This window comes from Leptopilina boulardi, unplaced genomic scaffold (genome assembly GCF_019393585.1).
Source record: "Leptopilina boulardi isolate dan_hultmark-lab unplaced genomic scaffold, ZJU_Lbou_2.1 LbouV2_1, whole genome shotgun sequence".
Taxonomy (NCBI): Eukaryota; Metazoa; Arthropoda; class Insecta; order Hymenoptera; family Figitidae; genus Leptopilina; species Leptopilina boulardi.
In genome coordinates, this window is record NW_026137640.1 from 24,189 (window position 1) to 48,331 (window position 24,143).

At 25.4% G+C, this 24,143-nt stretch overlaps 1 protein-coding gene across 2 annotated transcripts in view; it reads left to right on the forward strand.

Annotated features, from left to right (window-relative positions):
* LOC127289116 (dopamine receptor 1-like) overlaps positions 1–24,143 on the forward strand; it is a 104,425-nt gene that overhangs the window by 15,775 nt on the left and 64,507 nt on the right. The window contains exon 2 of one of the 2 annotated variants that reach the window (XM_051318055.1): positions 23,653–23,692. The exons of the other annotated variant lie outside the window; for it this stretch is intronic. The gene's annotated coding sequence lies outside the window, so the exon portion shown is untranslated. The remainder of the gene's footprint in view (positions 1–23,652; positions 23,693–24,143) is intronic. 2 annotated transcript variants of the gene reach the window in all.

Below are 24,143 nucleotides of genomic sequence, written 5' to 3' on the forward strand. Positions count from 1 at the left end.
TTCACGCCTTATATACGCTACAGATTTCTAAATATACTGAAAAAAAAATTTATTTCATTCAAATAATCGTTTACTATTATCAAATAAATATTTACTTGAACTAAATAATTATTATTTGAAATGGTATTTAATTTTAAATACAGAAATTTTTGGTTCGCAAATACAGTTTATTTAATTCAACTATCAAAAATTATTTGATTCAAGTAAATATTTATTTAATAATAAAATATTTAAATTTTTTCTTTCACTATTTAAAAAAAAAGGAACCAAAAATTATACATAAACGGACATTATTATTAGACACCAGAAAATCGAGTAGATAAACTAATTATTTTAAAGATAAGCTTTTTCATTTTATGAAATTCTCTTATATATTTTCGTAATTTTATCGTTTTCAAAGGAGAGGAATATTGAAAATGGCTTTTGTTTCTGACATTATCCGCTTCCTCCCTCTATATATATATATATAAATACAGAAATGATTTTATCAGTTCATTGTTTGAAACTGTTATCATGAACCTGTTTAATTAACAACTTTGGAATCGTGACAACATTGCGGTTTAATTGATCTATAATCCTTTCTCTCATTTCGATTGTGAATTCTTTTTTATTTAACATAAACAAAAAAATTGTTTAATTCTAACTTTTTAATTAACATTTCTCAAATTTTAATAGTAAATAAAAATAAATAAAATAATAAATAAAATAATAATCAATATTATAAATAAAAAAATAACAATAATAATAATACTGATAATACTCATAATTATAATAATATAATAATAATACACCCAGAAAAATGTTTCTTTCAAATAAAGAAATATTTCTTTGTTATAGAGGCAAATAAATGTTTTCTTCAATTTAAAGAAAAATTTTTTATTCTGAATAAATCTTTGTTTGAAATTGCAAATATATTTCTTTAATTTAAATAAATATTTGAATTAAAAAATATATAAATTGTATTAGAATAAAAAATTTCTTTATATTTAAAAGAAATACAATCTAATTGACTTAAAAATTATTTGGTTTAAGCAAATATTTATTTGATAATAATCAAGTAATCGATTATTTGAATCAAATTTTTTTTTCAGTGCAATAATAATAATAATAATAATAATAATAATAATAATAATATTAATAATAATGATAATAATTTAATAAAAGTATTATTTTTCCTAATAAAATGAAATCAATTAAATTCAGGGGACTATATATATATAAAAAAAAGTATTTCAATATTTTCCAGAAACTTTAATCCGTAGCCGAGGACTAATCTTGATCGGAAATTTAATTACAAAATTCTAATTAGAATTTGATTCGATTCCCATAACGATGATCTTTACACGTGAAAGGCTTTAATCGAAATTTCCTTAGAAAGAAGGTCATGTCCGACTTTTATGAGAGCATAGAAGGAATATGTATATGTGTGTATGTGTGTGTGTGTGCGAATTGAGAAGCTTTTTAGTACAAATGATCCCTAGTGAAGGCACTTGTTTCCTTTCATCATTGGTTTCATACCTTTTTGTCTTTTCGGTAGTTATTTTAGTTTTAACTTTTGCCTGCAAAAAAAAAAAAAAATGTGAACGTATTCTTTTCGTCTCTTTTCTTTTCTTCTCACGTACAATCGCTCATCACTTTTCCTCGAGAACCCTTGGAAAAATTCTCGCCTATCTCTCCATCCTTTTTCTAGATTGTGGCTTTTATATCTGTGAAAATGCACACGTACGTGTGTAAATTGATGAGAGAAAAGAGTTGTATAATACTTTTAAAAAGAGTTTAAATAATGTTTCTAGATGCTTTTTGATTTTAATATTCTTTCAAAAACAAAAAAAAAATAAATTTAAAAACAAAATTATTAGTACACGAAAAGAAAAATTTACCTGAAACAGCGAAACGTTTAACTATAGCAGGAAACTTGCTTGTTTCAATTAAACCTTTCGCTGTTTCATGTAAATATTTTTCTTCTATCCCAGGTGGAAAAGTTCCCGGTAGTGACTACCGGTAGTCACTACCGGATTCATTACCGCTCCCGCTACCGGAATATTCACTACCGGTAGTCACGACCGGTAATTTTTCCTGGATTACCGGTAGCCACTACCGGTAATTTTTCCGAGACTACCAGTAAACACTACCGGTAATTCTTCCGGTAGTACCGGTAGTTACTACCAGTAATTTTTCCGGGACTACCGGTAGTCATTACCAGTAATTTTTCCATGAATTACAATCAAAATTTATTACCAAATAACAAATTTTGATTGTAACTCCCGGAAAAATTACCGGTAATGACTACCGGTAGTACCGGAAGAATTACCGGTAGTGGCTACCGGTAATCTAGAAAAAATTACCGGTCGTGACTACCGGTAGTGAATATTCCGGTAGCGGGAGCGGTAATGAATACGGGTAGTCACTACCGAGAACTTTTCCACCTGGGATAATTAATTTTTGAATTATTTATTTTTGGTAATTTTTGATATTAAATTTCAAAATATAAAAATTATGAATCTAAATGAAATGTAGTAAAATAAAAAAAAATACAGTGAAGGGATATTAATGAAATGAAAAATGTAAAAATAAATTAAATGTTACTTTATTTGATGAGGAGGAAAAAAGTTTATATAAAAAAAAAAAAGAAGAAAAGAAAATTCAGTGGAAAATTGATTAGCGTGCAATCCCTAGATTGTGATAAAGACACCGTTTTCTCGTTTTCCCTTGAGGAAGAAGAAAAGGCATGATGATGGTGTGCTATCTGGAATCTCATTTATGAAATTCCAGATCGTTCACTATATACCGTATGGCTTCTTACTTTATTAACACCAGAAACTCAAGAAACTCTCATGACTTGTTTATTTTGAAAGCTTATTTCACATTTTAAAGACCTCGAAAATTTATTCTTGTTATCGTGCACTTTACATCTGGAAACCCTTCAACTTCAAGTCGTTCATTATACTTTATATATTCCCATAATAAATAAATGATGATGATAACTTATTTATGCACAAAATAATAACAATGTTTTCACATTTTTCTTTTCGCAAAAAAGAAATATTTTACTCTCTTTCATTTTTTTTTCTTTTTTTTCAAAACATTTTATAATTTCCTGTTATAAATTACTTTTTTTAAGTATTTTTTTATCAGTTTAAAAAAAAAAACTATAAAAAATTCAAAACTGATTAGATTTACTAATATAAATCAGTTGAAAAATTGAATTTAAATTTTTAAAAAAATTCAAACTTCCAACGTAATTCCGTCGGAATGCCATCGGAGTTCCAAAGAATTTCCGATGTGTTTCCGATGGGATTCCGACGGAATTAGGACTCTAAAAATTTTGAAAAAAAAAATTAATAGGAATTCCGCCGGAACTTCCAACGTAATTCCGTCGGAATTTCATCGGAGTTCCAAAAAATTTTTGATGGGATTTCGAGGGAATACCGATTCATTTTTTTTTCAAAAATTTTTAGAGTCCTAATTCCGCCGGAACTTCCAACGTAATTCCGTCGGAATTCCATCGGAGTTCCAAAGAATTTGCGATGGGATTCCGACGGAATACCGATTAATTTTTTTTCAAAATTTTTAGAGTCCTAATTCCGCCGGAACTTCCAACGTAATTCCGTCGGAACTCCATCGGAGTTCCAAAGAATTTCCGATGTGTTTCCGATGGGATTCCGACGGAATTAGGACTCTAAAAATTTTGAAAAAAAAATTAATAGGAATTCCGTCGGAATACCATCGAAAATTCTTTGGAATTCCGACGGAATTACGTTGGAAGTTCCGGCGGAATTAGGACTCTAAAAATTTTTGAAAAAACAAGAATGGGTATTCCGTCGGAATCTCATCGAAAATTTTTTGGAACTCCGATGGAATTCCGACGGAATTACGTTGGAAGTTCCAGCGGAATTCGGATAGAACCTCCAGGGGGCACAAATTAGTCAAAAAAAAAAAAAAAAAACTATTAAGTGATATTTAAATTGAAAAATGTTTTATTGCTGAATTTTAAATAGTAATTATCAAACCACATAAAACGTCACGAAAGATAAACCTTAAATTAACGTGTTAAGCCGCTTCAAAAGATGAAAATGGATTTCCTTTGTTCGATTTAATTAAACCAGTCCCGGTTTTAATTCCATTTCGAATGAAATTCAAAAGTGTTGACAAAAGCACTTCTTCTCGCTCCTTCATTTTCCTTTTTTTTGGTACAAATTTTTTCAATTTTAATAACAAAAAACTAAAAATTCCTTTACTTTATTTCTTTATGTTCCTACTAACAAATTTTTTTTTTTTTAAATTTAAATTACGGGGAAATTTTTTTTTATAATCAAATCTTTTCTCTCAATGAAAGGACACACACACACACAAAGCAATAAAAAAAGAAAATCCCTTTCCTTATGCAATAGTATTGAAATATCTCATGAAAGTCAATATCGAAGATTAGAACCCAAGTAAAAAGTGTTGGTATTCGCGAGACTCATTCCAGGAAAAATTTTCTTATTACATCTTCTTACAAAAAAAAAAGAAAAAAAAATCGCTGATTCGAATTTCTAAGGAATTTTTCATATAAATTTTATTAAACCTCTTGTGGAATTCATTATCAACTAAAAATCGACAGTTAGTTGGATTCTGTCGTTAAGAGAGTCGTTTAGGAGTCTTCCAAGGAGAGAATATCAAGCAGAATGTGAAGTTTGTGGTTAGAGAGAAAGGCACTCTAAACTCTGAAAATGTCGAATTTGTAATAAAGGAAGCGCTAAATCTAATCAAATTCCTCCCTATTATTTTCAAGGATTTAGACTATTGAAGAATATTAATTTTATTCCACGTGGGCGTAACTCAAAGTTTGAATAGTTATTTAAGGAATAGAAAATTTATTTTGAAAAATTTATCCAATTTTCCTTATTTTCTCTCTAAATCTAAATTAGTAAAAATTTTAACCAAAAAAAATATTTTTATTCGAATTAGTAAAATTTAACTAATTCAAATAAGCAGAAAGTTAGTAACAAATTGAAAATAGTTAAAAATTGTACTAATTCACTGAAAAAATTATATTCAATATTTAAGAATTTCTTCTTAAATAGGCGCCAAGCGAATATATAACTTATTGTAAGAATGTTTCCTACTTGGAAAGATTCCCCGGAAAGTGCCTCCTGGAGGTTCTATCAGAATTCTGTCGGAATTCCATCCGAGTTCCAAAGAATTTCCAATGGAGTTCCGACGGAATTCCGATTAATTTTTTTCAAAATTTTTAGAGTCCTAATTCCGCCGGAACTTCCAACGTAATTCCGTCGGAATTCCATCGGAGTTCCAAAGAATTTTCGATGGGATTCCGATTAATTTTTTTTCAAAATTTTTAGAGTCCTAATTCCGCCGGAACTTCCAACGTAATTCCGTCGGAATTCCATCGGAGTTCCAAAGAATTTTCGATGGGATTCCTACAGAATTCCGATTAATTTTTTTTCAAAATTTTTAGAGTCTTAATTCCGTCAGAACTCCGTCGGAATCCCATCGGAAATTCTTTGGAACTCCGATGGAATTTCGACGGAATTACATTGGAAGTTCCGGCGGAATTCTGATAGAACCTCCAGGGGGCACTTTCCGGGGAATCTTTCCAAGTGGGAAATATTCTTACAATAAGTTATATATTTTTGGCGCCTATTTAAGAAGAAATTCTTAAATCTAGAATATAATTTTTTCAGTGTTTATTTAGAAATGTTATTTTGTGCTCTTTAAATTTAAATTAGTTAAAAATAACTAATTTTATAGCAAATATTTAATTACTAATTCAAACAATAAAAATTTCTACTAATTTTTTTAGTTAGAAATAACTAAATTAGCTAAATTCACTTTTAGGTTATGTTAAAATAACTAAAATTTCAGGTAACTAATTCAAATTAGTTTTTAACTATAGTTTCAGTTATTTCTTCAATGAAAATTAATTTTTTTTTTACTAATTGAAGCAAAAAAGTTAGCTAATATTTTACTGACAGTTATTTTTTACTAACTGAAACAAAAAGTCAGATAAAATTTTACTAACTACTAATTAGTTTTACTACTAATTAGTCATTTTTTACTAATTCAAATTTAGAGAGTTACATTTGTTTATTAGTAATAAACAAAGAAATGCGAATAACAAAATTAGAAAAATAATTTTAAAAAATAATAAATAAAATTAGAAATTAAAATAGAATTTGTAAATTTTATTTAAGAAAAATTTTAAATATATTTTAAATATGTTTTAATTTAAATTTAAAATCAGTAGTGAAAGTATGTTTAAATCAGACAATTATTTAGGTTTTATAATTAGTGTCGAAGTCTCAGTAGTAGAAATCAATTTTAGTCAGACAGAATACGTTTAATTCATGACGAATCTGATACATTAGTACAGCAAAAAAAAAAAAAAATTAGTCAGAAAAACGTTTTAAAAAATTTCATTAACATAAATTAAAAACAAAACAAAAAAATGTATCGGAAATGAGAGAATTGAATTTGAATTAAAAGTACTTGATTTTTTGTATTTCCGCTCATTTTTTTTTCTATTTTTTTTTTTTTTTTTTTTGTTTTTTGAAATGAATCTATCATGGGAAGATAAAAAAATAAAAATATTTATTGGATTTCAATTCTTGACAATACTTTCTCGTCATTGTTAGATCGATTTATATTGAATTCAGTGAAGTTTATTGCTTTGCGCGCAAGAATATAAATAACGAAAAGCATGATTTTAGTTTTGTTTGAAATAGATTTTGTGGTGAAAAAAAAAAAATCAACAGGAAGTAAGAACTGTATGCGTGTTCCGACATAAACATTGGGGAATAATATAATATTTTCATACATGGGAAAAGCTGTTATTTTTATGATATGCGACTTTTATGACTAATGTCATTGATATAATATGGGAAAATCCATAAAAAAAAAAATAAATAAATCGCTTCTATCAGGCAGATGATACCTTTCATTTTTTTTTTCAAATCTTATAGAAATTATATTTTATAAATTATTTTATTTAATTTTTCGCAAATCCTATAGAAATTAAAATTCCCCCTTTTTTTACTTAATTATAAAAACAATTGTTAAAATTCTCCTTCTTTTGACTTGATTATAAAAATAATTTTGAAAAAAAATTTTTTTTTATGAAACAATACAAATGTCTTTTTTTTTTTATTTTCATAATTAATTTTCCGCGTATATAGGAGAAAAGTTGTTTTCAATAAAAATGCGACTGTTCTTATTCTCTTTGAGAAAAAATCACGTCATAGTTAAAAAGCAGATTACTAATAAAAGTTTATAATAAACCTGAAGAAAAATATGCGCATGGCTTTAGAATATAATGGCTAAAAATAAGCCTTTCTACACGCGGAAAGTGTCGATAAAAGGGAGGAAATATGATTCTGGTCGTCGGGTCAAACGCTCCGAGAATAAACTCTGGGGATTTTCTTTTCATCTACACTATTTATAGAATAGAGATATAACAAATATAGTAATGAGAGAGCTTATTTTATTTATTTCAATGAATATATTTTACAAATTTATAATTTTATATATATATATATATATATATATATATATATATATATATATATATATATAGTTATTTGTGAAAAATTGTGAAATTACAAAGATTTTTATAGGAGAAACACCGTGCTAACCGTCCTTATACTTTTGACATTATATTACTTTCTGCTTTGTATTATTTTCTGTGTGATTCTTTTTTTTTTTTTTTGCACACACTTTTTCCTTTGCTCTGCAATAGTAAAAGCTTTTATGATCAACCACAAAAAGTGCCGAGTATACTTTTTCTTTAAGCGTAACGTTTGTTTCTTTTCACTTTTGAACAATTTTTTTTAAGCAAGCTTTTTATAAAATCATATTAGGAGAAACTTTTATATATGGAAAATTTACAGAGAAAATTTATGATTCGATAATTTTTCCAAGAGGTTTTTTTTTCATTTTTTAAATTTTATTTATTCTCTAAAAAATTAGTAAAAAATTTTGAATTTTAGTTTTTAACTAATAGTAGAATTTTTTTTCTTTTTTTTACTATCGAATTAGTATTTATAACTAAAAAGCAACAATTCAAATTTAAATTAGTTAAAATTTTTATTAATTTTTAGAGAACAGTAAAAATAATACCTAATTTGGAATTAAAAAATTTTTTTTTGTTTATTTTTACAACTATTTTTTTTTTTTATTAGAAAGTTTTCTTTCTTTATAACTGCTTTAATAGTCGATTCGTTGTATCATGAAATACCTATCGCAATCTACGTCTTTATATATATTGGTGAATCCACATTTTCTTCTTTTATATATTGTTTCCATTTATTGCCAATTTTTTTTTTTTTTTTTGCCCCTATCAAAATAAAAACTATCAAATTTTCACAATGCCAATTTTCACACTCGATTTACAGAGGTTAATTTGTTTTTTTTTCTATTTTATTTTACGATAAAAAATACAATTTTCAAAAAATGATGATTTAAAAATAAATTTTTGAGATAAAATACCGAAAACGTAAATTTAATAATATTGAATTATTTTCAAGAGTTTTATTTTTTAGTTCAAAATTTAAATATTTGTGAAAGTCATTACCAATTCTAAAAGTCGCAATTCTCGGGTTGGAAATAAGGCCAATTTAAAGTACTTTCCAAAAAAAGGAGAAAAAGAAAAAGATTTATATCAATTTTAGTGCACCCGCTTTTTTTAACTTCTCAATCTTCTTATAAAAAAAAAAAATTATTTTTATTTTCTCTTTTTTCTATATATCTTCGTTGGGGAATTTTTTTTTCTTCTTTTCTTATGTTAAACTTCCTTTTATATATAGTAACCTGACTGTTTCGCACATAATGCCAAAGGCGTTGAAAAGCTTAATCGGAAAGCTTCGCGAAAGGAAAAGCCCAACTTTATTTCACGTAAAGCTCTTTGTGATAACAATATAGTTGTGGAATTATTTAATCTTTCAGTAATTTTGTATTCTCAATTCTTAATGTCTTTATGCAAAATTACTATTCAATTGTATAAGAATCTCAGGCCCTTAAATATATATATATATATATATATAATGTTACTAAGAACGTGCTTTGCATAGAAATCATTCTATATAAATTGAAATTCATTACACGAGACATTTAAAATGGATATAAATTACAAATTGTCAAAACTAACTTCAAAAATCTCCATTCGCTTAACTTTCTAATTCAATTTTCATTGTTAGATATTCAAAAGATAAATCACAATTTAAATCTTATAACAAAAACTTTTCTCAATCAATTTTTTTTACTTTCTATTTTAAAAACTAATTTTTTTTTTGAATTTATATTTATTTAATTATTAAATATTTTAATTAAAATATTTTCGATATTTAACATATTTATAATTTATTTATTTTTTTTTTTTTACATTTTACCTTTCTGAGCATTTTTTTTCTTGATTTGTAATTATTTATGGATAAAGAAATGTATAAAGAATTTTATTCTAAAAATACATTCATTATTATTATGAATTATATGGGGAAAAAAGTTACAATTCTTCTTTTTTTTTTTGCTTTTATTTTTTTTACAAACAATGGATTTCTTTGTTATATAGAAATCATAATATTGTTGAATGAAAACTATTTCAGTGAGTGACAATTGAATATTCATTATATTAATTTTACGTATATTGTAGAGATAATTTTCCAATAATTTTGTGTGTTTTTTTTTTTTATTGATAATTCAGTGACATTTTTTCCATAATTTTGAATGACTTAGTTAAACAAGTTGTAAATTCAGATGTTCATTATACATGAACATTTTGCTTCCTCTTTAAGATGGGCAAAAAAATTTGCTTCCTCGTGCAGAAAGCAAAATTTTATTGCCAAAATGTGAATTTTTGATTTTTTAACTTTCATTAATTCTTTGAATTTACCTCAAATGTATACTTTATCCCACTAGAGAAAGGAACCCCATTACCACCAAAAAGGCTTCCATAACCATAAAAAAGTTCCAAAAAAATTCAAATTTTCCTTAAGCAGACGATTTTATTGCAATTTCTTGCACAAAATACACCCAAAAGTGTAAAAAAAAATTGACAGCCCGATCCGAGTAGAGAAAGACCCCTATTATGACCTTTAAAGCGTTTATCGTCAAAAAAAAAATTTTCAAAAAAATTCAATTTTTCTTAGGCAGATGATTTTATTGCATATTCTTGCACAGAATACACCGAAAAGTGTAGAAAAAAATTGACACCCAGATCGGAGTAGAGGAAGAACCTCATTACCACCAAAAAGTCTTCCATAACCATAAAAAAATATTTTTTGATACAGATAATCGACTATTATTAAATAAATATTTACTTGATCTAAAATAATTTTTATTTGCATTAAATACATTATATTTTAACCAACTTATTTTTCTATTTTTACCAAAAAAGAAAACTCTTAATTGATTATTAATTATTATTTCTATTTAATTAAAATAATAAATTATTTAATACAAATAAATATTTAGTTCCATGTATTCAAATAATATTTAAAATTTTTTTAATTTATATTTGTACGATTTAAATTCATTTGTATTTAATTATAATATTTTCAAAAAAAAAAGAAAAAATATTCTTTAATGTTAAATATTTTTTTCTATAAAATTTTCTTTTTATTTTCCCAGAGATATAAAAATAATTCATTTTATAATGTTTCAATCGGTTTAAAGTGCCTTTCTCAGTGTTAGGAACCACAAAACCTGTGGAAATTCTCAAGAGAATTTAAGTCTCTTGCTTTCGCTGTTCAATCAGATTATCCTTTGGTTTTCGTCTAAAATGAAAATGCATTTGTTTTTTTTTTTTGTCAATCCTTGCATATATGTATATATTATAATATTGTTCATGTTCTCAGCAAGTTAGTTTATGTGTTCGCAATCTTTAGTAAAACTTCAAGTGACACTGACACTTTAAAATATTTCCCCCCCTCCCCACCTGAATCACAAAGCCATCGTAAAGTCTTGCATCAGGTGTGCGAGCATGCTTGAGAAATATTATGCTTCCTCAAAGAAAATTCCTTGTTCCAAGAGCAAGAGTCTTGTTATTTTATCCGTCACGTTCGTGTCAATATTTCTCGTCACTTGCCGTGAAAAAGGATCAACGTCCTTTCTCGTTTGGCTTACGATTTGTACTCCCCCCTCTCTCTCTCTCTTTTTTTCTCATTTTCTCGCTCTCTAAGAACATTTATTATAAAAAAGGTGTATAAACTATAGAGAAAAATATAAAAGTATTTATTTTTATTCGAATATACATGTCTGATTGTAGGAAATTTATTATAAATGAAAAATTATTTAAATAAATAATAATAACTAGAGTAATAATAATAATAATAATAATAATAATAATAGAAATAATTAAAATATATAGTCATAAAATAATACACGGAAAAAATGTTTTATCTGAAACAGCGAAAGGTTTCATTAGAATAGCGATATATTTAACTGAAACAAGTAAAACTTTTGCTACTGTAGTGAAACGTTTCTCTGTTCCAGGTAAATCTTTTTTTCCGTGTAAAAGCTATTTTTATAATTTAAATATATTATATTTTTATCAAATTTTCTTTTCACTTCAATATTATCAGTAGTAGAAGTCAATTTTAGTCGGACAAAGCATTTAATGTGGTAAAATTTAAATATGGTTGAGAAAAATTTTTTATATCAGTAGTCAAAGTTAGTTTCAGTTAGACAGAAACAGTTGGTACCAGTAGTAAAAGACACGTATTAGTCAGACATAAAATATTTGTTATCAGTAGTAAAAGTCAAGTTAAGTTAGACCTAGACATATGTTTTTTACTAACTTTTTATATAATTATTTTCATCAGTATCAGTAGTAAAAAGCAGTTTTAGTGCGACATAACATTTGGTACCAGTAGTCAAGGTCAGTTTTAGCCAGACTCAATAATTGATACGAGTATTAAAAATTAGTTTCGGTCAGACGAAAGATTTGGTATTAGTAGGAAAAACCTGTTACAGTCAGACAAAACTTTTGGTACCAGTAGTCAAGGTCAGTATTAGTCGGACAAAATATTTTTGTTACCAGTAGCAAAAGTTAGTTTTAGTCAGCCAAATATTTGGCGTCAGTAGTAACAACCCGTTCTAGTGAGACAACATTTTTGGTACCAGTAGTAAAGTCAGTTTTAGTCAGCCAAATTTATGGTACCAGTAGTAAAAACTAGTTTTAGTCAGACATAACATTTGGTATCAGTAGTCAAGTTCAGTTTTAGCCAGACACAATAATTGATACGAGTAGTAAAAATTAGTTTCGGTCAGACGAAATATTTGGTATTAATAGGAAAAACCTGTTACAGTCAAACAAAACTTTTAGTACCAGTAGTCAAGATCAGTTTTAGTCAGACAAAATATTTGCTATCAGTAATAAAAGTAAATTTTCTTGAAAACTTCAAATTTTTTTTTCAACTCCAAACCCTTTTTTTGCGAGTGTCACATAATTCTTCCAAAAAAAAAAAACATTAATCTCATATGATGTTATCGAAAAAGACAGTGACAAGAGTTTCGCGAATCGATAGTGCTTTCCAATCGAGAGTTACTTTCTCCGTTGGTTTTTTTTTTCGAGTTCACCGAAAATTCTGGGTTTTATCGTTAATCCCCAGCGAGTTTTTGTGTGTCCCGATGAAGGACGAATTGCAACATAAATGATCAGTGGCCCGTTTAAGAGGAGCTTATGTGAGATTTTCATTTCGTGAATATATAAAAGGTACTTTTTTTTATTTTTAACAAAATTGAATCACACCTGAATGGTAATTTATATTTCATGTATTCAATACAAAATCCTGAATGAAATATTTTTTCCCCCAACTATAAAATAAAAATAGAAATAGAAATAGGTTTTGGAATTTATGTAAAAAAAATTAAAAATCGATTAATAATTAGTGGAAAATTTAATGATATTAGATAACTTATCTTGAAGTTTAGGTATATAATGTTTATCTTGAGAGTTGTAAATTTCTCTCTTGTAAGTAGAAGGAAGGGTTTGTGAGTCGTATCGTTGAGGTCGTGAAGGTTGATTTCGTTTGTCATCCATTGTGAGGTTATATATTGTTCGCTTTATTGGTCGGATATCCTGTGTGCTTCATGTGAGTGGAGAAAGTCAGTGTAAGGTCAGTCGGGTATAGCTCAACTCATACACACACACACACACACGTTCTGTGAGTAAACGTGAATGATGAAAAATCCTCATAAAGGAAGCAGTGGTATTAATGCAAGTTGAAAAAGCAAGTATGTCAGTATAGTTGGAGATGAGTTCGAAGCACATATTTTAAAAAATTGTCACATAAAACGACAGGACCTCTTCTTGCAACATTCATAATTTACCTATTTTAACCACATACATATATATGGAATGCAGAAAATTTTCTGCAGTAAACAATTTCTTTTATTTTTATTTTCAGTAGTAAAAAAAAGTTTTTAGTCAGACTTTACAAATTCTATTAATTTTAGTATTTAATTTTCTCTAAATGTAATTTTTCCAGTAGTTCATGTCAGTTTTCAGTCAGACAAAACACTGTTTGTTTTTTTTTGTTAATTTTATATCAGTAGTGAAGACAATTTTTAGTCAGACAAAATTATTTTTGTGTAATTTTGATATTAGTAACTTTCTGAATAGACGATTCGTTTTTTAGATGTGTAATTTTTTGTATTAGTAGTGAATGTCGCTTTGTAGTCAGACAGAATATGTTCAAGTCAAATAATTTTAATTAATAGTAGTAGTACAGACAGTTTTAAGTCAGACGAAGCATTTTAAATTTTTCGTAATTTAGTTAACAGTAGTAAAAGTCACTTTTTAGTCAGACACTTTAATTTTAAAGGTTGTAATGATTATTTTCAGTAGTAAAAACAATTTTTGGTCAGACTTTACAAATTTTATTAATTAAAATATTTTATTTTCTCTTAATAAGATTTTTTCAGTAGTTCATGTAAGTTTTTAGTCAGACAAAACACATTCTGTGTTTTATTGTTAATTTTGTATCAGTAGTAAAGACAATTTTTTAGTCAGACAAAATTATTTGTATTTGTGTAATTTTGATATTAGTAGTAAGAGTAAATTTCTAGACAGACGATTTGTTTTTCAGTTATATAATTTTTTGTATTAGTAGTAAAGGTCGCTTTGTAGTCAGACAGAATATTTTTGTATATTTTAATTGCCAGTAGTAAAGACAGTTTTAAGTCAGACAAAACGTTGTAAATTTATCATAATTTTGTTAACAGTAGTAAAAGTCACTTTTTAGTCAGACAAATTATTTTTAAGTCATGTAATTATTATTTTCAGTAATAAAAACAGTGTTTAGCCAGACAAGGGATTTTAAAATTCTTTTAATTTGATATCAGTAGTAAAAGTCAAATTTTATTCAGACAAATCGTGTTTATTTAGTGCAATTTTTGATATAGTCTTCATGATTTTTTGTTACTTTTTCTTTCAGTAGTAAAGTCAGTCAGACAAATTTAGATTGTGTAATTTTAACATCAGTATAGTAAAAATTAGCTTTTAGACAAATTGTACTTTAATTTTGTAAACTTTGTTGGTAGAAAAAATCACTTTTCAGTCAGACATATTGTTTTTGTTCTTCTATTTTTAATATAAGTAGTGAAGACATTATTTTTTCAAAGAAAAAATTTGACAATTTCTGTTGAATACAAGAAGATGATAGATATAAAAGTTGGAGATGTTGGATAATGGGTTATTTTTTAATTTCGCATGAGCGCAGCTTTTTTTTGGTGTCAATTTATCATAATAAAGTGGCAAGGGCATTAGAGAGAAGTTTGCAAGGTTGTTTTTTTTTTTTTTTTTATAGTGGTGGCAACTTTTAGCGCTCTTAATATCACTTTGCTTGCACGTGCACGATACAATGTCATATACATTAAAACCATAAGAAGTAGAAGAAAATAAAAAGTTTTATATACAACAAAAAAAATATATATATATCTTTGAAATATTTTCACTTTGGGTGTAGATGTAATTTTTTTTCCAACTCCGGGGGGGTGGGGGGTAATACGTACCCGCTAATTGGATAGTTAATTCGTCGAATGGCCGGATAAATGGCTTTTGCAGACTGTGTAAATCTCATTTGGTATTGGAAGGTCCACACACGATTAAATACGTACGCTTGAATCGTGCAGTAAATACACAGCCGGTAATAATGAAACGCTAATTCCGCACCAGGTAGAATTTGCTAGACAGATAAATCAGGCTCACTTTATATATATATGTGTATACAGCAATCCACAAGCGTTGCCCAAATATCGTTGGCCTGTCCACACTATTTGAGGTGCTATATACTTTTGTTGCAAAACAATTCATATTATATATATATATAGAGAGAGAGAGAGGGAGACAATACCAACCAATTCCAATACATACAGAATGCGACATTATTTTCTGATTAATTGCCCTCTATTGTGAGGTGAAATTTAATTTTCCCCTTTTTTTTCCCCAAAATAAACCAATTTTGGAAAATTGTAACTGAATTTTATTTTTATATTACTTGCAAATGAATTGTGGTTTCAATAAAAACAATTTTTTGGAAATATTTATATCTTGACAAATTTTTAACTCCTGGGAATTAGTCTGAGTTATTTTATTTTCGATAAAATATCCGAAAATGAATTTTATTAATTAACATTTTTTTTTTTTCTATCCAATTAGTATTTAACTAAAAAAAAATCACTAATTAAAATTTATTTTCACTAATTCAAGAGTGTAGTATCATGTCTATTTTTTTAATATAATTAACTTTTATAATTAGAAATAAAATTTTAAACTCACACATATTCTTCGAAGAAGAGAAAAATAAAAAGAAAAGTGTGAAAAATCATCTCTTTTTCATAGTAAAAAAAGAAAATTATGATCACGTAATTAAAATTAGAGATAATTGCACGCTATTGTTTTGTATAAGAATATTTCAGACACACATGGTGCACGAAACGTGAAGACAAAAAAAAAATCGTCTTTGAAATTTACAACTCATATATAGTAGAAAAGCAGGAAACAATAAAGTTGTTCGAGCTTTCGTATATATGTGAAAAAGAAAAAAAAAAGAAAAGGAAAGGAAAAATAAAAAAGATGATTAATTTCACAGTTTTAATTATCGTTAGTGGAAAACGAGTTTGTAATTATATACAGTCAGATAGAAATTAGCCTGAGAATTGTCAACGATACTCTGAATTGTGATTAAAGTAAATCGGGGTCGCCTTTGCGAATTAAGTATATATATATATATATATATATATATATATATATATAACAAAGATTCGTTCGTTAGATGGATTAATATAATTATTTTAGATTCTGTTCTCTATCTCTGTATTCTCTCTCTCTCTCTCTATGCGTGTGTATGATAATCATCTTTCATGAAACTACAGTTTAAAAGTAATTTACTCTTTGTATATTGATAATATAAAGCATCTTAAAGAGAAGACGTGACTTTGCAAGTGAAACTATATATATATATATATCTTTTATTTTAAATCATATAATCCTTTGATCCTAAACTCTTTTTTTCGTACTGTATATCGTTTCATTATAAAAGGAAATTGAATTTTAACAAGAAAGTTTGCTCCAAAAAAAAAAAACAGAAAAACCACTGCAAAATTCAATTGTAATAATTTTTAATTTTACATAAAGACATTTTTTGTCTTTTGAATTTTGCAAAAAAATTCAATACTTTTTAAACCAGAGAAAAAGATATTTTTTTTTCTCAAAGCCAAATAAATTATTTTAACCAAGTAAATTTTTATTTGTTTCAAAATAAATTTGATTTAGTTAAAATAAATTTTATTTACGCCTAATAAATGGACTATAGTTTTGGCTCTGTGACAAATATACGTTTATTTAACTCAAATATATTATATTTGTTTCAAATAAAAAAAAAAAAATTATTTTAGTATTCGACTAAATAAACGGTAATCAATAAAATTAATTAATTAAAAAATAAAAAATTAAAGAAATATATATATTTAATTAACTAATAAAATTAATTAATTTTTAATAGTAAAAAAAAAAGAATTATTTTTACCATCGAATTAGTAAAATTGAACTAATTCAATAGCAAAAAAATTGTGTCACTAATTAGTTAAAATTTATACTAAATTCAAAGTTGGAGAGTAATATACTAGTGATACTGATAGTAATAATAATAATAGTAATAACAATCTGAGATACGTATTGTTTATAATAGATTGGAATTATCAAAGGGGATATTCAGCTTTGAGGCAGTAGTTATAGATATGAATCGTACACTCAAGGGACACACTTGACCAATGAGGGTGCTTCATACTTCTCAAGTAGAGGAAACTTGATGATAAATGCTCTTATATATGCTCGTGCTACAAATTTGTAAGATCCCCAAAAAATATTTTTCCCTCTTTTTTTTAGAACTTGAAAAATGATCAAAAAATATTATTATATTGGAGAAACCATCTACTCGCTCCTAAAAATAGAAAATATTTTTTCTGACTTTTTTAAATGTTTCAGTAGCCAAAAAAATTAAACAAAATTTTTTTTTTTATTTAATTTGATAATATTAGATAGAATTGATGATGCTAATTAGTAATAATTAATAATAATAAAAATAATAAATAATAATAATAATAATAATAGTAATAATTAATAAGGTTTTATACATATTACAAAAAGTATAATATTTATCGGTGATAAATGATTTCGTGAAATTGTTTTTGCAAACAAATTTTTTTTTTCTTTAGTGGAATAAAATGCGAATGGATATTTTTCTCAATATTTGAACTGCGGAGATACGTGATCTGTTTTAAAAGCCAAACTTGCATTGAATATTCGAAATTTAAAACTTTTTCTTATATAGGGAAAATGTTTCTCTTTTGCCTCGATGACTCTTATAAATCAATTTATTATTTTCCACGCTTTTGAGAAACAATTTCATTAAATCAAAAACTTTTTCTTTTTTTTGGTAAAAATAGTTTTAATTTGATTTACAAAAATTTGTTGTTTTTTTTATAAATTTAATAAATATTATTTGCAATGTATAATTTTTAAATATTAAAAAATTAACTGTTTTTTTTATAAATAATCTTAACAGAAAAATAATTTCTAATTATAAGGAATTAAAAAATTTTTAATTTTTTTAAAAATTATTTTCCTTTTTTTTCTGAAAACAAAACATATATATATATATATATTGAAAAATGCAAATAATTCCAAAAAGAAAGAGATTTCAAATAACGACTAATGAATATATTTTCAGATATACATTCATAATAAACTTTTAAAATGGAAATTCTCTACGCGTTTTGAAACAGATGAGTTGAAGTAAACTTGACGAACTTTTTTACATAATTTCACAGTGTGAGAAATTTAAAATATTTCATTTGAGAAACTTTAACATATTATTTCTCACAGTTTCTATGCTATGAATATTTTTTACCAGACATTTTTTTTTTTTTTTTTTTTAAATTAAAAGTACAAAATTAATAAACTTATATAATAATTACTAGTCTCTTTCTTTTTCAATGGGAAATTTTTTAATTAATCATTATTGGAGTTGTAATTAATATTCGTAAATGACTTAATTTTTTTCGTTTTTCTAATTAATTATTTAACTTTTGTCAGCAAGTATAATTATTTATTTTTAACAATAATGAAAAGTTTTACTATATTTACTGAGAAGAAAATAATTATTGTCTTAACCCTAATAACACAAGATATCTTGGGATATATTGATAATATCCCGCAGATATCCTAGGGATGTCCTATGGATATCAAAAGGATCTCTTAAGCATATCCAAAAAATCGGTGGTTTGGATATCATTTGGATATCCCATGGATATCTGAGGATATCCACAGGATATCTTCTGGATATCTCTATAGACTTTCATAAATGTCCTCCAGATATCCCATAGATATCGTCAGGATATCCCACAGATATCATCAGGATATCCCATAAATATCGTCAGGATATCCCACAGATATTTTCAGGATATTCTCAGTATATCTTCTGGATGTCAAGAAGATATTCTCAGGATACTGTTTTTAAAGTCATTATGAGATTACAAGTGAGAATATTCTGTGAATTAAATTTTATATAAATAAAATAAAATGCAACTTGTTTTTCGAGAAAGTTGTTTAATTTGAAAAATTATTAACTAATTTTTTTCTCATTCGTGATTGATTCCTTTATTCATATGCTTAATATTGTCAGAAAATAAATTGGCTTTAATTAATATAAATTCTTCCCCGCAAATAACGAATAACTATTAATATTAATTATACATTAAGTGCATGAGTTTATTTAAAAACTTTGAAAAATACGCTTCAAATCTTCATTTAAAATAAATTAGAAGCTCAGAAGATTTTTGTTTTTATTATATTATTATTCATTACATTAGCTTAAAAATTTTAACCTTTAAAAATATATGTTGAGATATTAAATATCCCGTGAATATCCTAAGAATATCCCACGGACATCCTGAGGATATCCCATGGATATCCTACGATATAATATCCGATATTTTGTGGATGTCTTAGGGATGTCCTGTTGATGTCCCACATACCGGCGGTTTGGATATCCTAGGGATATCCTATGGATATCCCAAGATATCCTGGGGACCATTCTAGGATATCGGCCATTGATATGGATATTCTATGGATATCCTAAGGATATCCTTTTGTTATGAGGGAAAAATTAATTTCATCTTGAATTTTCTTGGAACTTAATTAAAATTTAAAATAAAATTTTATTTATACATTTAAAATTATAACCCTCACAACAAAAGGATATTCAGGATATCCTTGGGACGTCCTGGGAATATCGATTTGTTTTCGGCGGTTTGGATATCCCTGGGATATCTTAGAGATGTCCATGGATATCCAGATGATATCTTAGGGATATCCAGAGGATATCTTAGGGATATCCGAATCGCCAAAAGCAAATGGATATCCCCAGGACGTCCCAGGGATATCCTGAATATCCTTGTGTTGTGAGGGAATTGTAATTGTGATAATTACAATTTTCTAAAAAAAAAAAAATATTTTCTTTTTATTCATAATAAAAAAAAATAGAATCAATAGATATGGAATTTTAATTATTATATATAGAGGAAAATTATTTTTGTTTAAAAAGAATTAAAATTGTCTATATATTTATTTCGACGGGAAGCTATTTATCTATCCTTTCATTGGGAAACGTGAAATGAAGTAAATCCGGAGATTCGTTGGTGGTTTTGAGATGAATTCATCACGGGGATGTACTCGAACGTTTTATTGACATTTGAAATTCCATTATTACGAACAGCAATACCGCATATGTTGACAGAGGATGAGATAGAAAGAGAAGAGAGATAGAGGATCGGTCGCAAGATATAGTTGGAACATATAGTCGTGTCCTCATTTGGTTTCTATGAAATTTAACCCTTTTTACCAGGAGAATATTAATTATTTTCCAAAATAAAAATTTTTTTTTTTTTAAATAAAAAATTCCAAATATAAATTTTCTACATCCAGAGAAATATTTTATTTGAACCAAATATAATATATTTGAGTTAAATAAACGTATATATTTGTCCCCTACTAGCCTATATTTATTTGGTGTAAATAAAATTTTTTATTTCAATCAAATAAAAATTTATTTATAAAAATTTTTATCTAAATCAAATAAATTTTTTTATTTAAATCAAATAAAAATTTATTTGAATTAAATAAATATTTATTAGGCTGTGAGATGAATATATCATTTCTCTGGGTGTATTTTTGGAAATCAAAAATAGATATAAACTAAAGAGGAAATTGAAATAAATTTTTTTGCCAGGAGAAAATTAATTATATTTTCCATAAATAAACAAAGATTTTTTTTTTTAATAAAAACTCCAAATATCAAATTTTCTATTTTTTGAAATCAAAAAAATATGAGAAACTGAAGAGGAAATTGAAATAAATTTTTTACTATAGGGGAAAATAAATTATTTTCCAAAATATAGAATTTTTTTTTATTTAAATAGAAACTCTAAATATTTTTTTTTTTTGAAAACTAAAAATATATGAAAATTGAAATAAATATATTTTTAAATTTAAATAATTTTTTTTTTCACTTTTTTTTTGAGTGGTTTTTTATATATTGTCTGAAAATGAGGAAATTCCACAATTGCAAAAATTCAAGTAGGAGATAGACCGCATTAGGTCAGACACAAAATAAAAAGAAAGTCCCGGTTACAATGAGTTGCAATTTGTTTCTGCTCGTAACTATAGTTCCACTTCCGGTTGATAAAGTTTCACTTTAATTCCGCGACGTTTTAATTTTGTTAATTACACCCAGAAAAAAAATTCCAAAAAATGTTCTTTTATAATTTTTTTTTTTTTTAATTCGTCTTTTTTAACTTTTCTATTTAATTAACTTATTATTATTATTGCTATTATTGTTATTATTATTTCTTAATTATTTTAAATATGAGACAAAAAAATGAACGTGAATAATTTTATCAATAATAATAATAATTAATCGTGTCTTTAAGTAGAAGAGGTTTACGTTAGGTCGGACACAAAAATGAACTTTTTAATTTTTTTTCTTCTATTATTGCCGAATATAAAAAAAAAAATTCGGTGTAAATAAATAAACAATGAACGATCAATATTATCTATTTTACACACATGCATGCATTTTGCAGCATCCCTCATCATTTGTCCGCAATGATTAATTTTCAACTTGACAAACTTGATGCAAATGCTCTTCCGCTATACACGAAAATTGAATTTACCTTCATTGACAAAAATCCTTTGTTTTCCAAAAAGAAAAATTACATAATTGATTGATTAATTATTAATTATAATAATTAATTAAATATTTGACTATAATAAAAATTAATTAAATATTTGATTGTAATAAAAATTAATTAATTATTAACTATATTAAATATAATAAATTAATTTTATACTAAATAATTAATTATTAATTATTTTAAATTAATTATAAAATTTGTATGTAAATTAATATTATAAATTTAATTCAATTTTGGAACGACAATTTTCTTTTTACCTTACCTTACCCTTTACCCCCCTTTACCCCTACTTTACCTTTTCTTTTGATTTTATTAATTAATTAGTTTAGAAAAAAAATATTTTCTCGCTACTTAATTATTTTTATATAAATACGAAAAAATTATAAAGAAAATAAATCAAAAAAATAATTATGATTTTTTTTTTTTCATTCAAAACAAGTAAAATTATCAAAATTATTTAAGGATTGGTTTCTTATTTTGTGAGATTATTTCTCAAAATGATTTATTTGCTCGGATTAATCTCTATAAGAGAGATAATTTTTTTTTTATATTATGATTTTTTTTTTTTTTTTTTAAAAAAAAAATTTCTCAATTTACAAATTTTTTTTCTTGCTTTAAGTTGAGCTCTCTAAGCTCATACACACACGCTTGTACAAGTGATTTTACATTAGAGCTTTACACTGTCGACGTGGCTTTATCCCTGAAAATTCTATTTCGCATCGTTGATATGTCGTCATTATCTTGATTAATGTTGGAAAATTTTTCACGCCTTTCGCAACTGGAAATATTGATAGCATACGTTTCCCATGAAATGTAATATACGTGAGCTTCCAAATATATATGTAAATAACGAGAAGTGGTAAAAGCTGTAAATTGAGACCGTAAAATTAATGTTGTCGATTGATTATTCCAAAAAAAAAAAAAAAAAAAAAAAAAAATTCGCTCGCCCCAAAAAAAAAACATGTCGTGAATCACAAATGAATATCAAACTGATATTTTTACACCTTTCAATGACTCGTTTTCCCGAGGTTATTGTATCATTTTTTTCTATGAGGAGCAAAAATTTCACACGGGGAAAAAATTATTTTGAATTAACATAGAAATTTTTTTTTTCTATTGTTTGAAACAATTGTAAAAAATTATTGAACCAAGTTTTTTTTACAAAGAAAAACGTTTAAAAAAATATAAGTATTTTAATAAAAATATTTATTTTTTAAATTGAATGGCAATTTTTTAAAAAATAAATTTTTTTTTGAAAAATTAAATAAACTGTAATAATTTTTGTATTTATAACAAAAATACCATTTAACTGACTCAAATAATATAATTATTTGTTAGAAATAAATAATAAATAGAAGAAAAAAAAAATGAAAACATTGATAAAAAGGTGTCAACTCACAAAACATCGATTCCTACTTTGCTTTTATCTTTAGTTTCCACTCGATGCTCGTTTTACTTTTTCTTCTTTTTCTTTTTCTTCTTCATTTTCCTCTTAAAAGTTCTCATTTAGAGAGGATGTTACAAGATCCTTTTTTTTTTTTTTTGAAACACTATATCTTTTAATGAAACACACAATTAATACTTTGTTTATAAAACTACTTTAAATTTTTTTACTATTTTTAAATTAATTTAATTTATTACTTTTTTTAAATTTGATATTTACAAAAAGAAATTTTATTTTTCTTTTCGGTATAATTTTTATTATAATATACAATTTTTTAACACAAAATATTGGAAACAGAATAATTTTATTATAAAATTTAATGAATTTAATTCTTATTATATAGAAACAAAATTTATTAGGGATAAAAAAAACTTGTTTTAGAAAATTTAAAAATTATTATTAAAAACTAATAAAATTGTTTGTATATATTTTTAATGTGTAATTATTTTTTTCTGTTTCAGGTGAGTGTTTTCCATAATCGGATTCGAAATCCCCGCACAGGTATTAAGTCCCTTTATTAATGTACATAAATTTTGATCATAACATATAATATAATGCTCATAATTATAATACATATATATATATTTAGATACAAAATTTATGAATTATGCTAATAATTTGATTTTTAAAAAATAATTTTTTATTGCAAATTCGATTGTAAATTAAAGATTATTATATTAAATGTTAAATTAAATATTTAATACTTTAATTATACAATGAATTTTCAATTAAAATTGTTTATTACGTGTAATTGTTGAAAATTAGAGAATTTTTCTTGTAACTTTTTATACATTTTTAAATATAGGTACATTTTCATTTATCTTAAGTCAGTTTTTATTGCGTGACAATCTCAACTTTGATATAAAAGAATAATTATACAGAAGTAATTACATAGAAAGTAAATTAAAGCATAAAATATTTGAACATAATATTTTCATATTATTTAAATAGC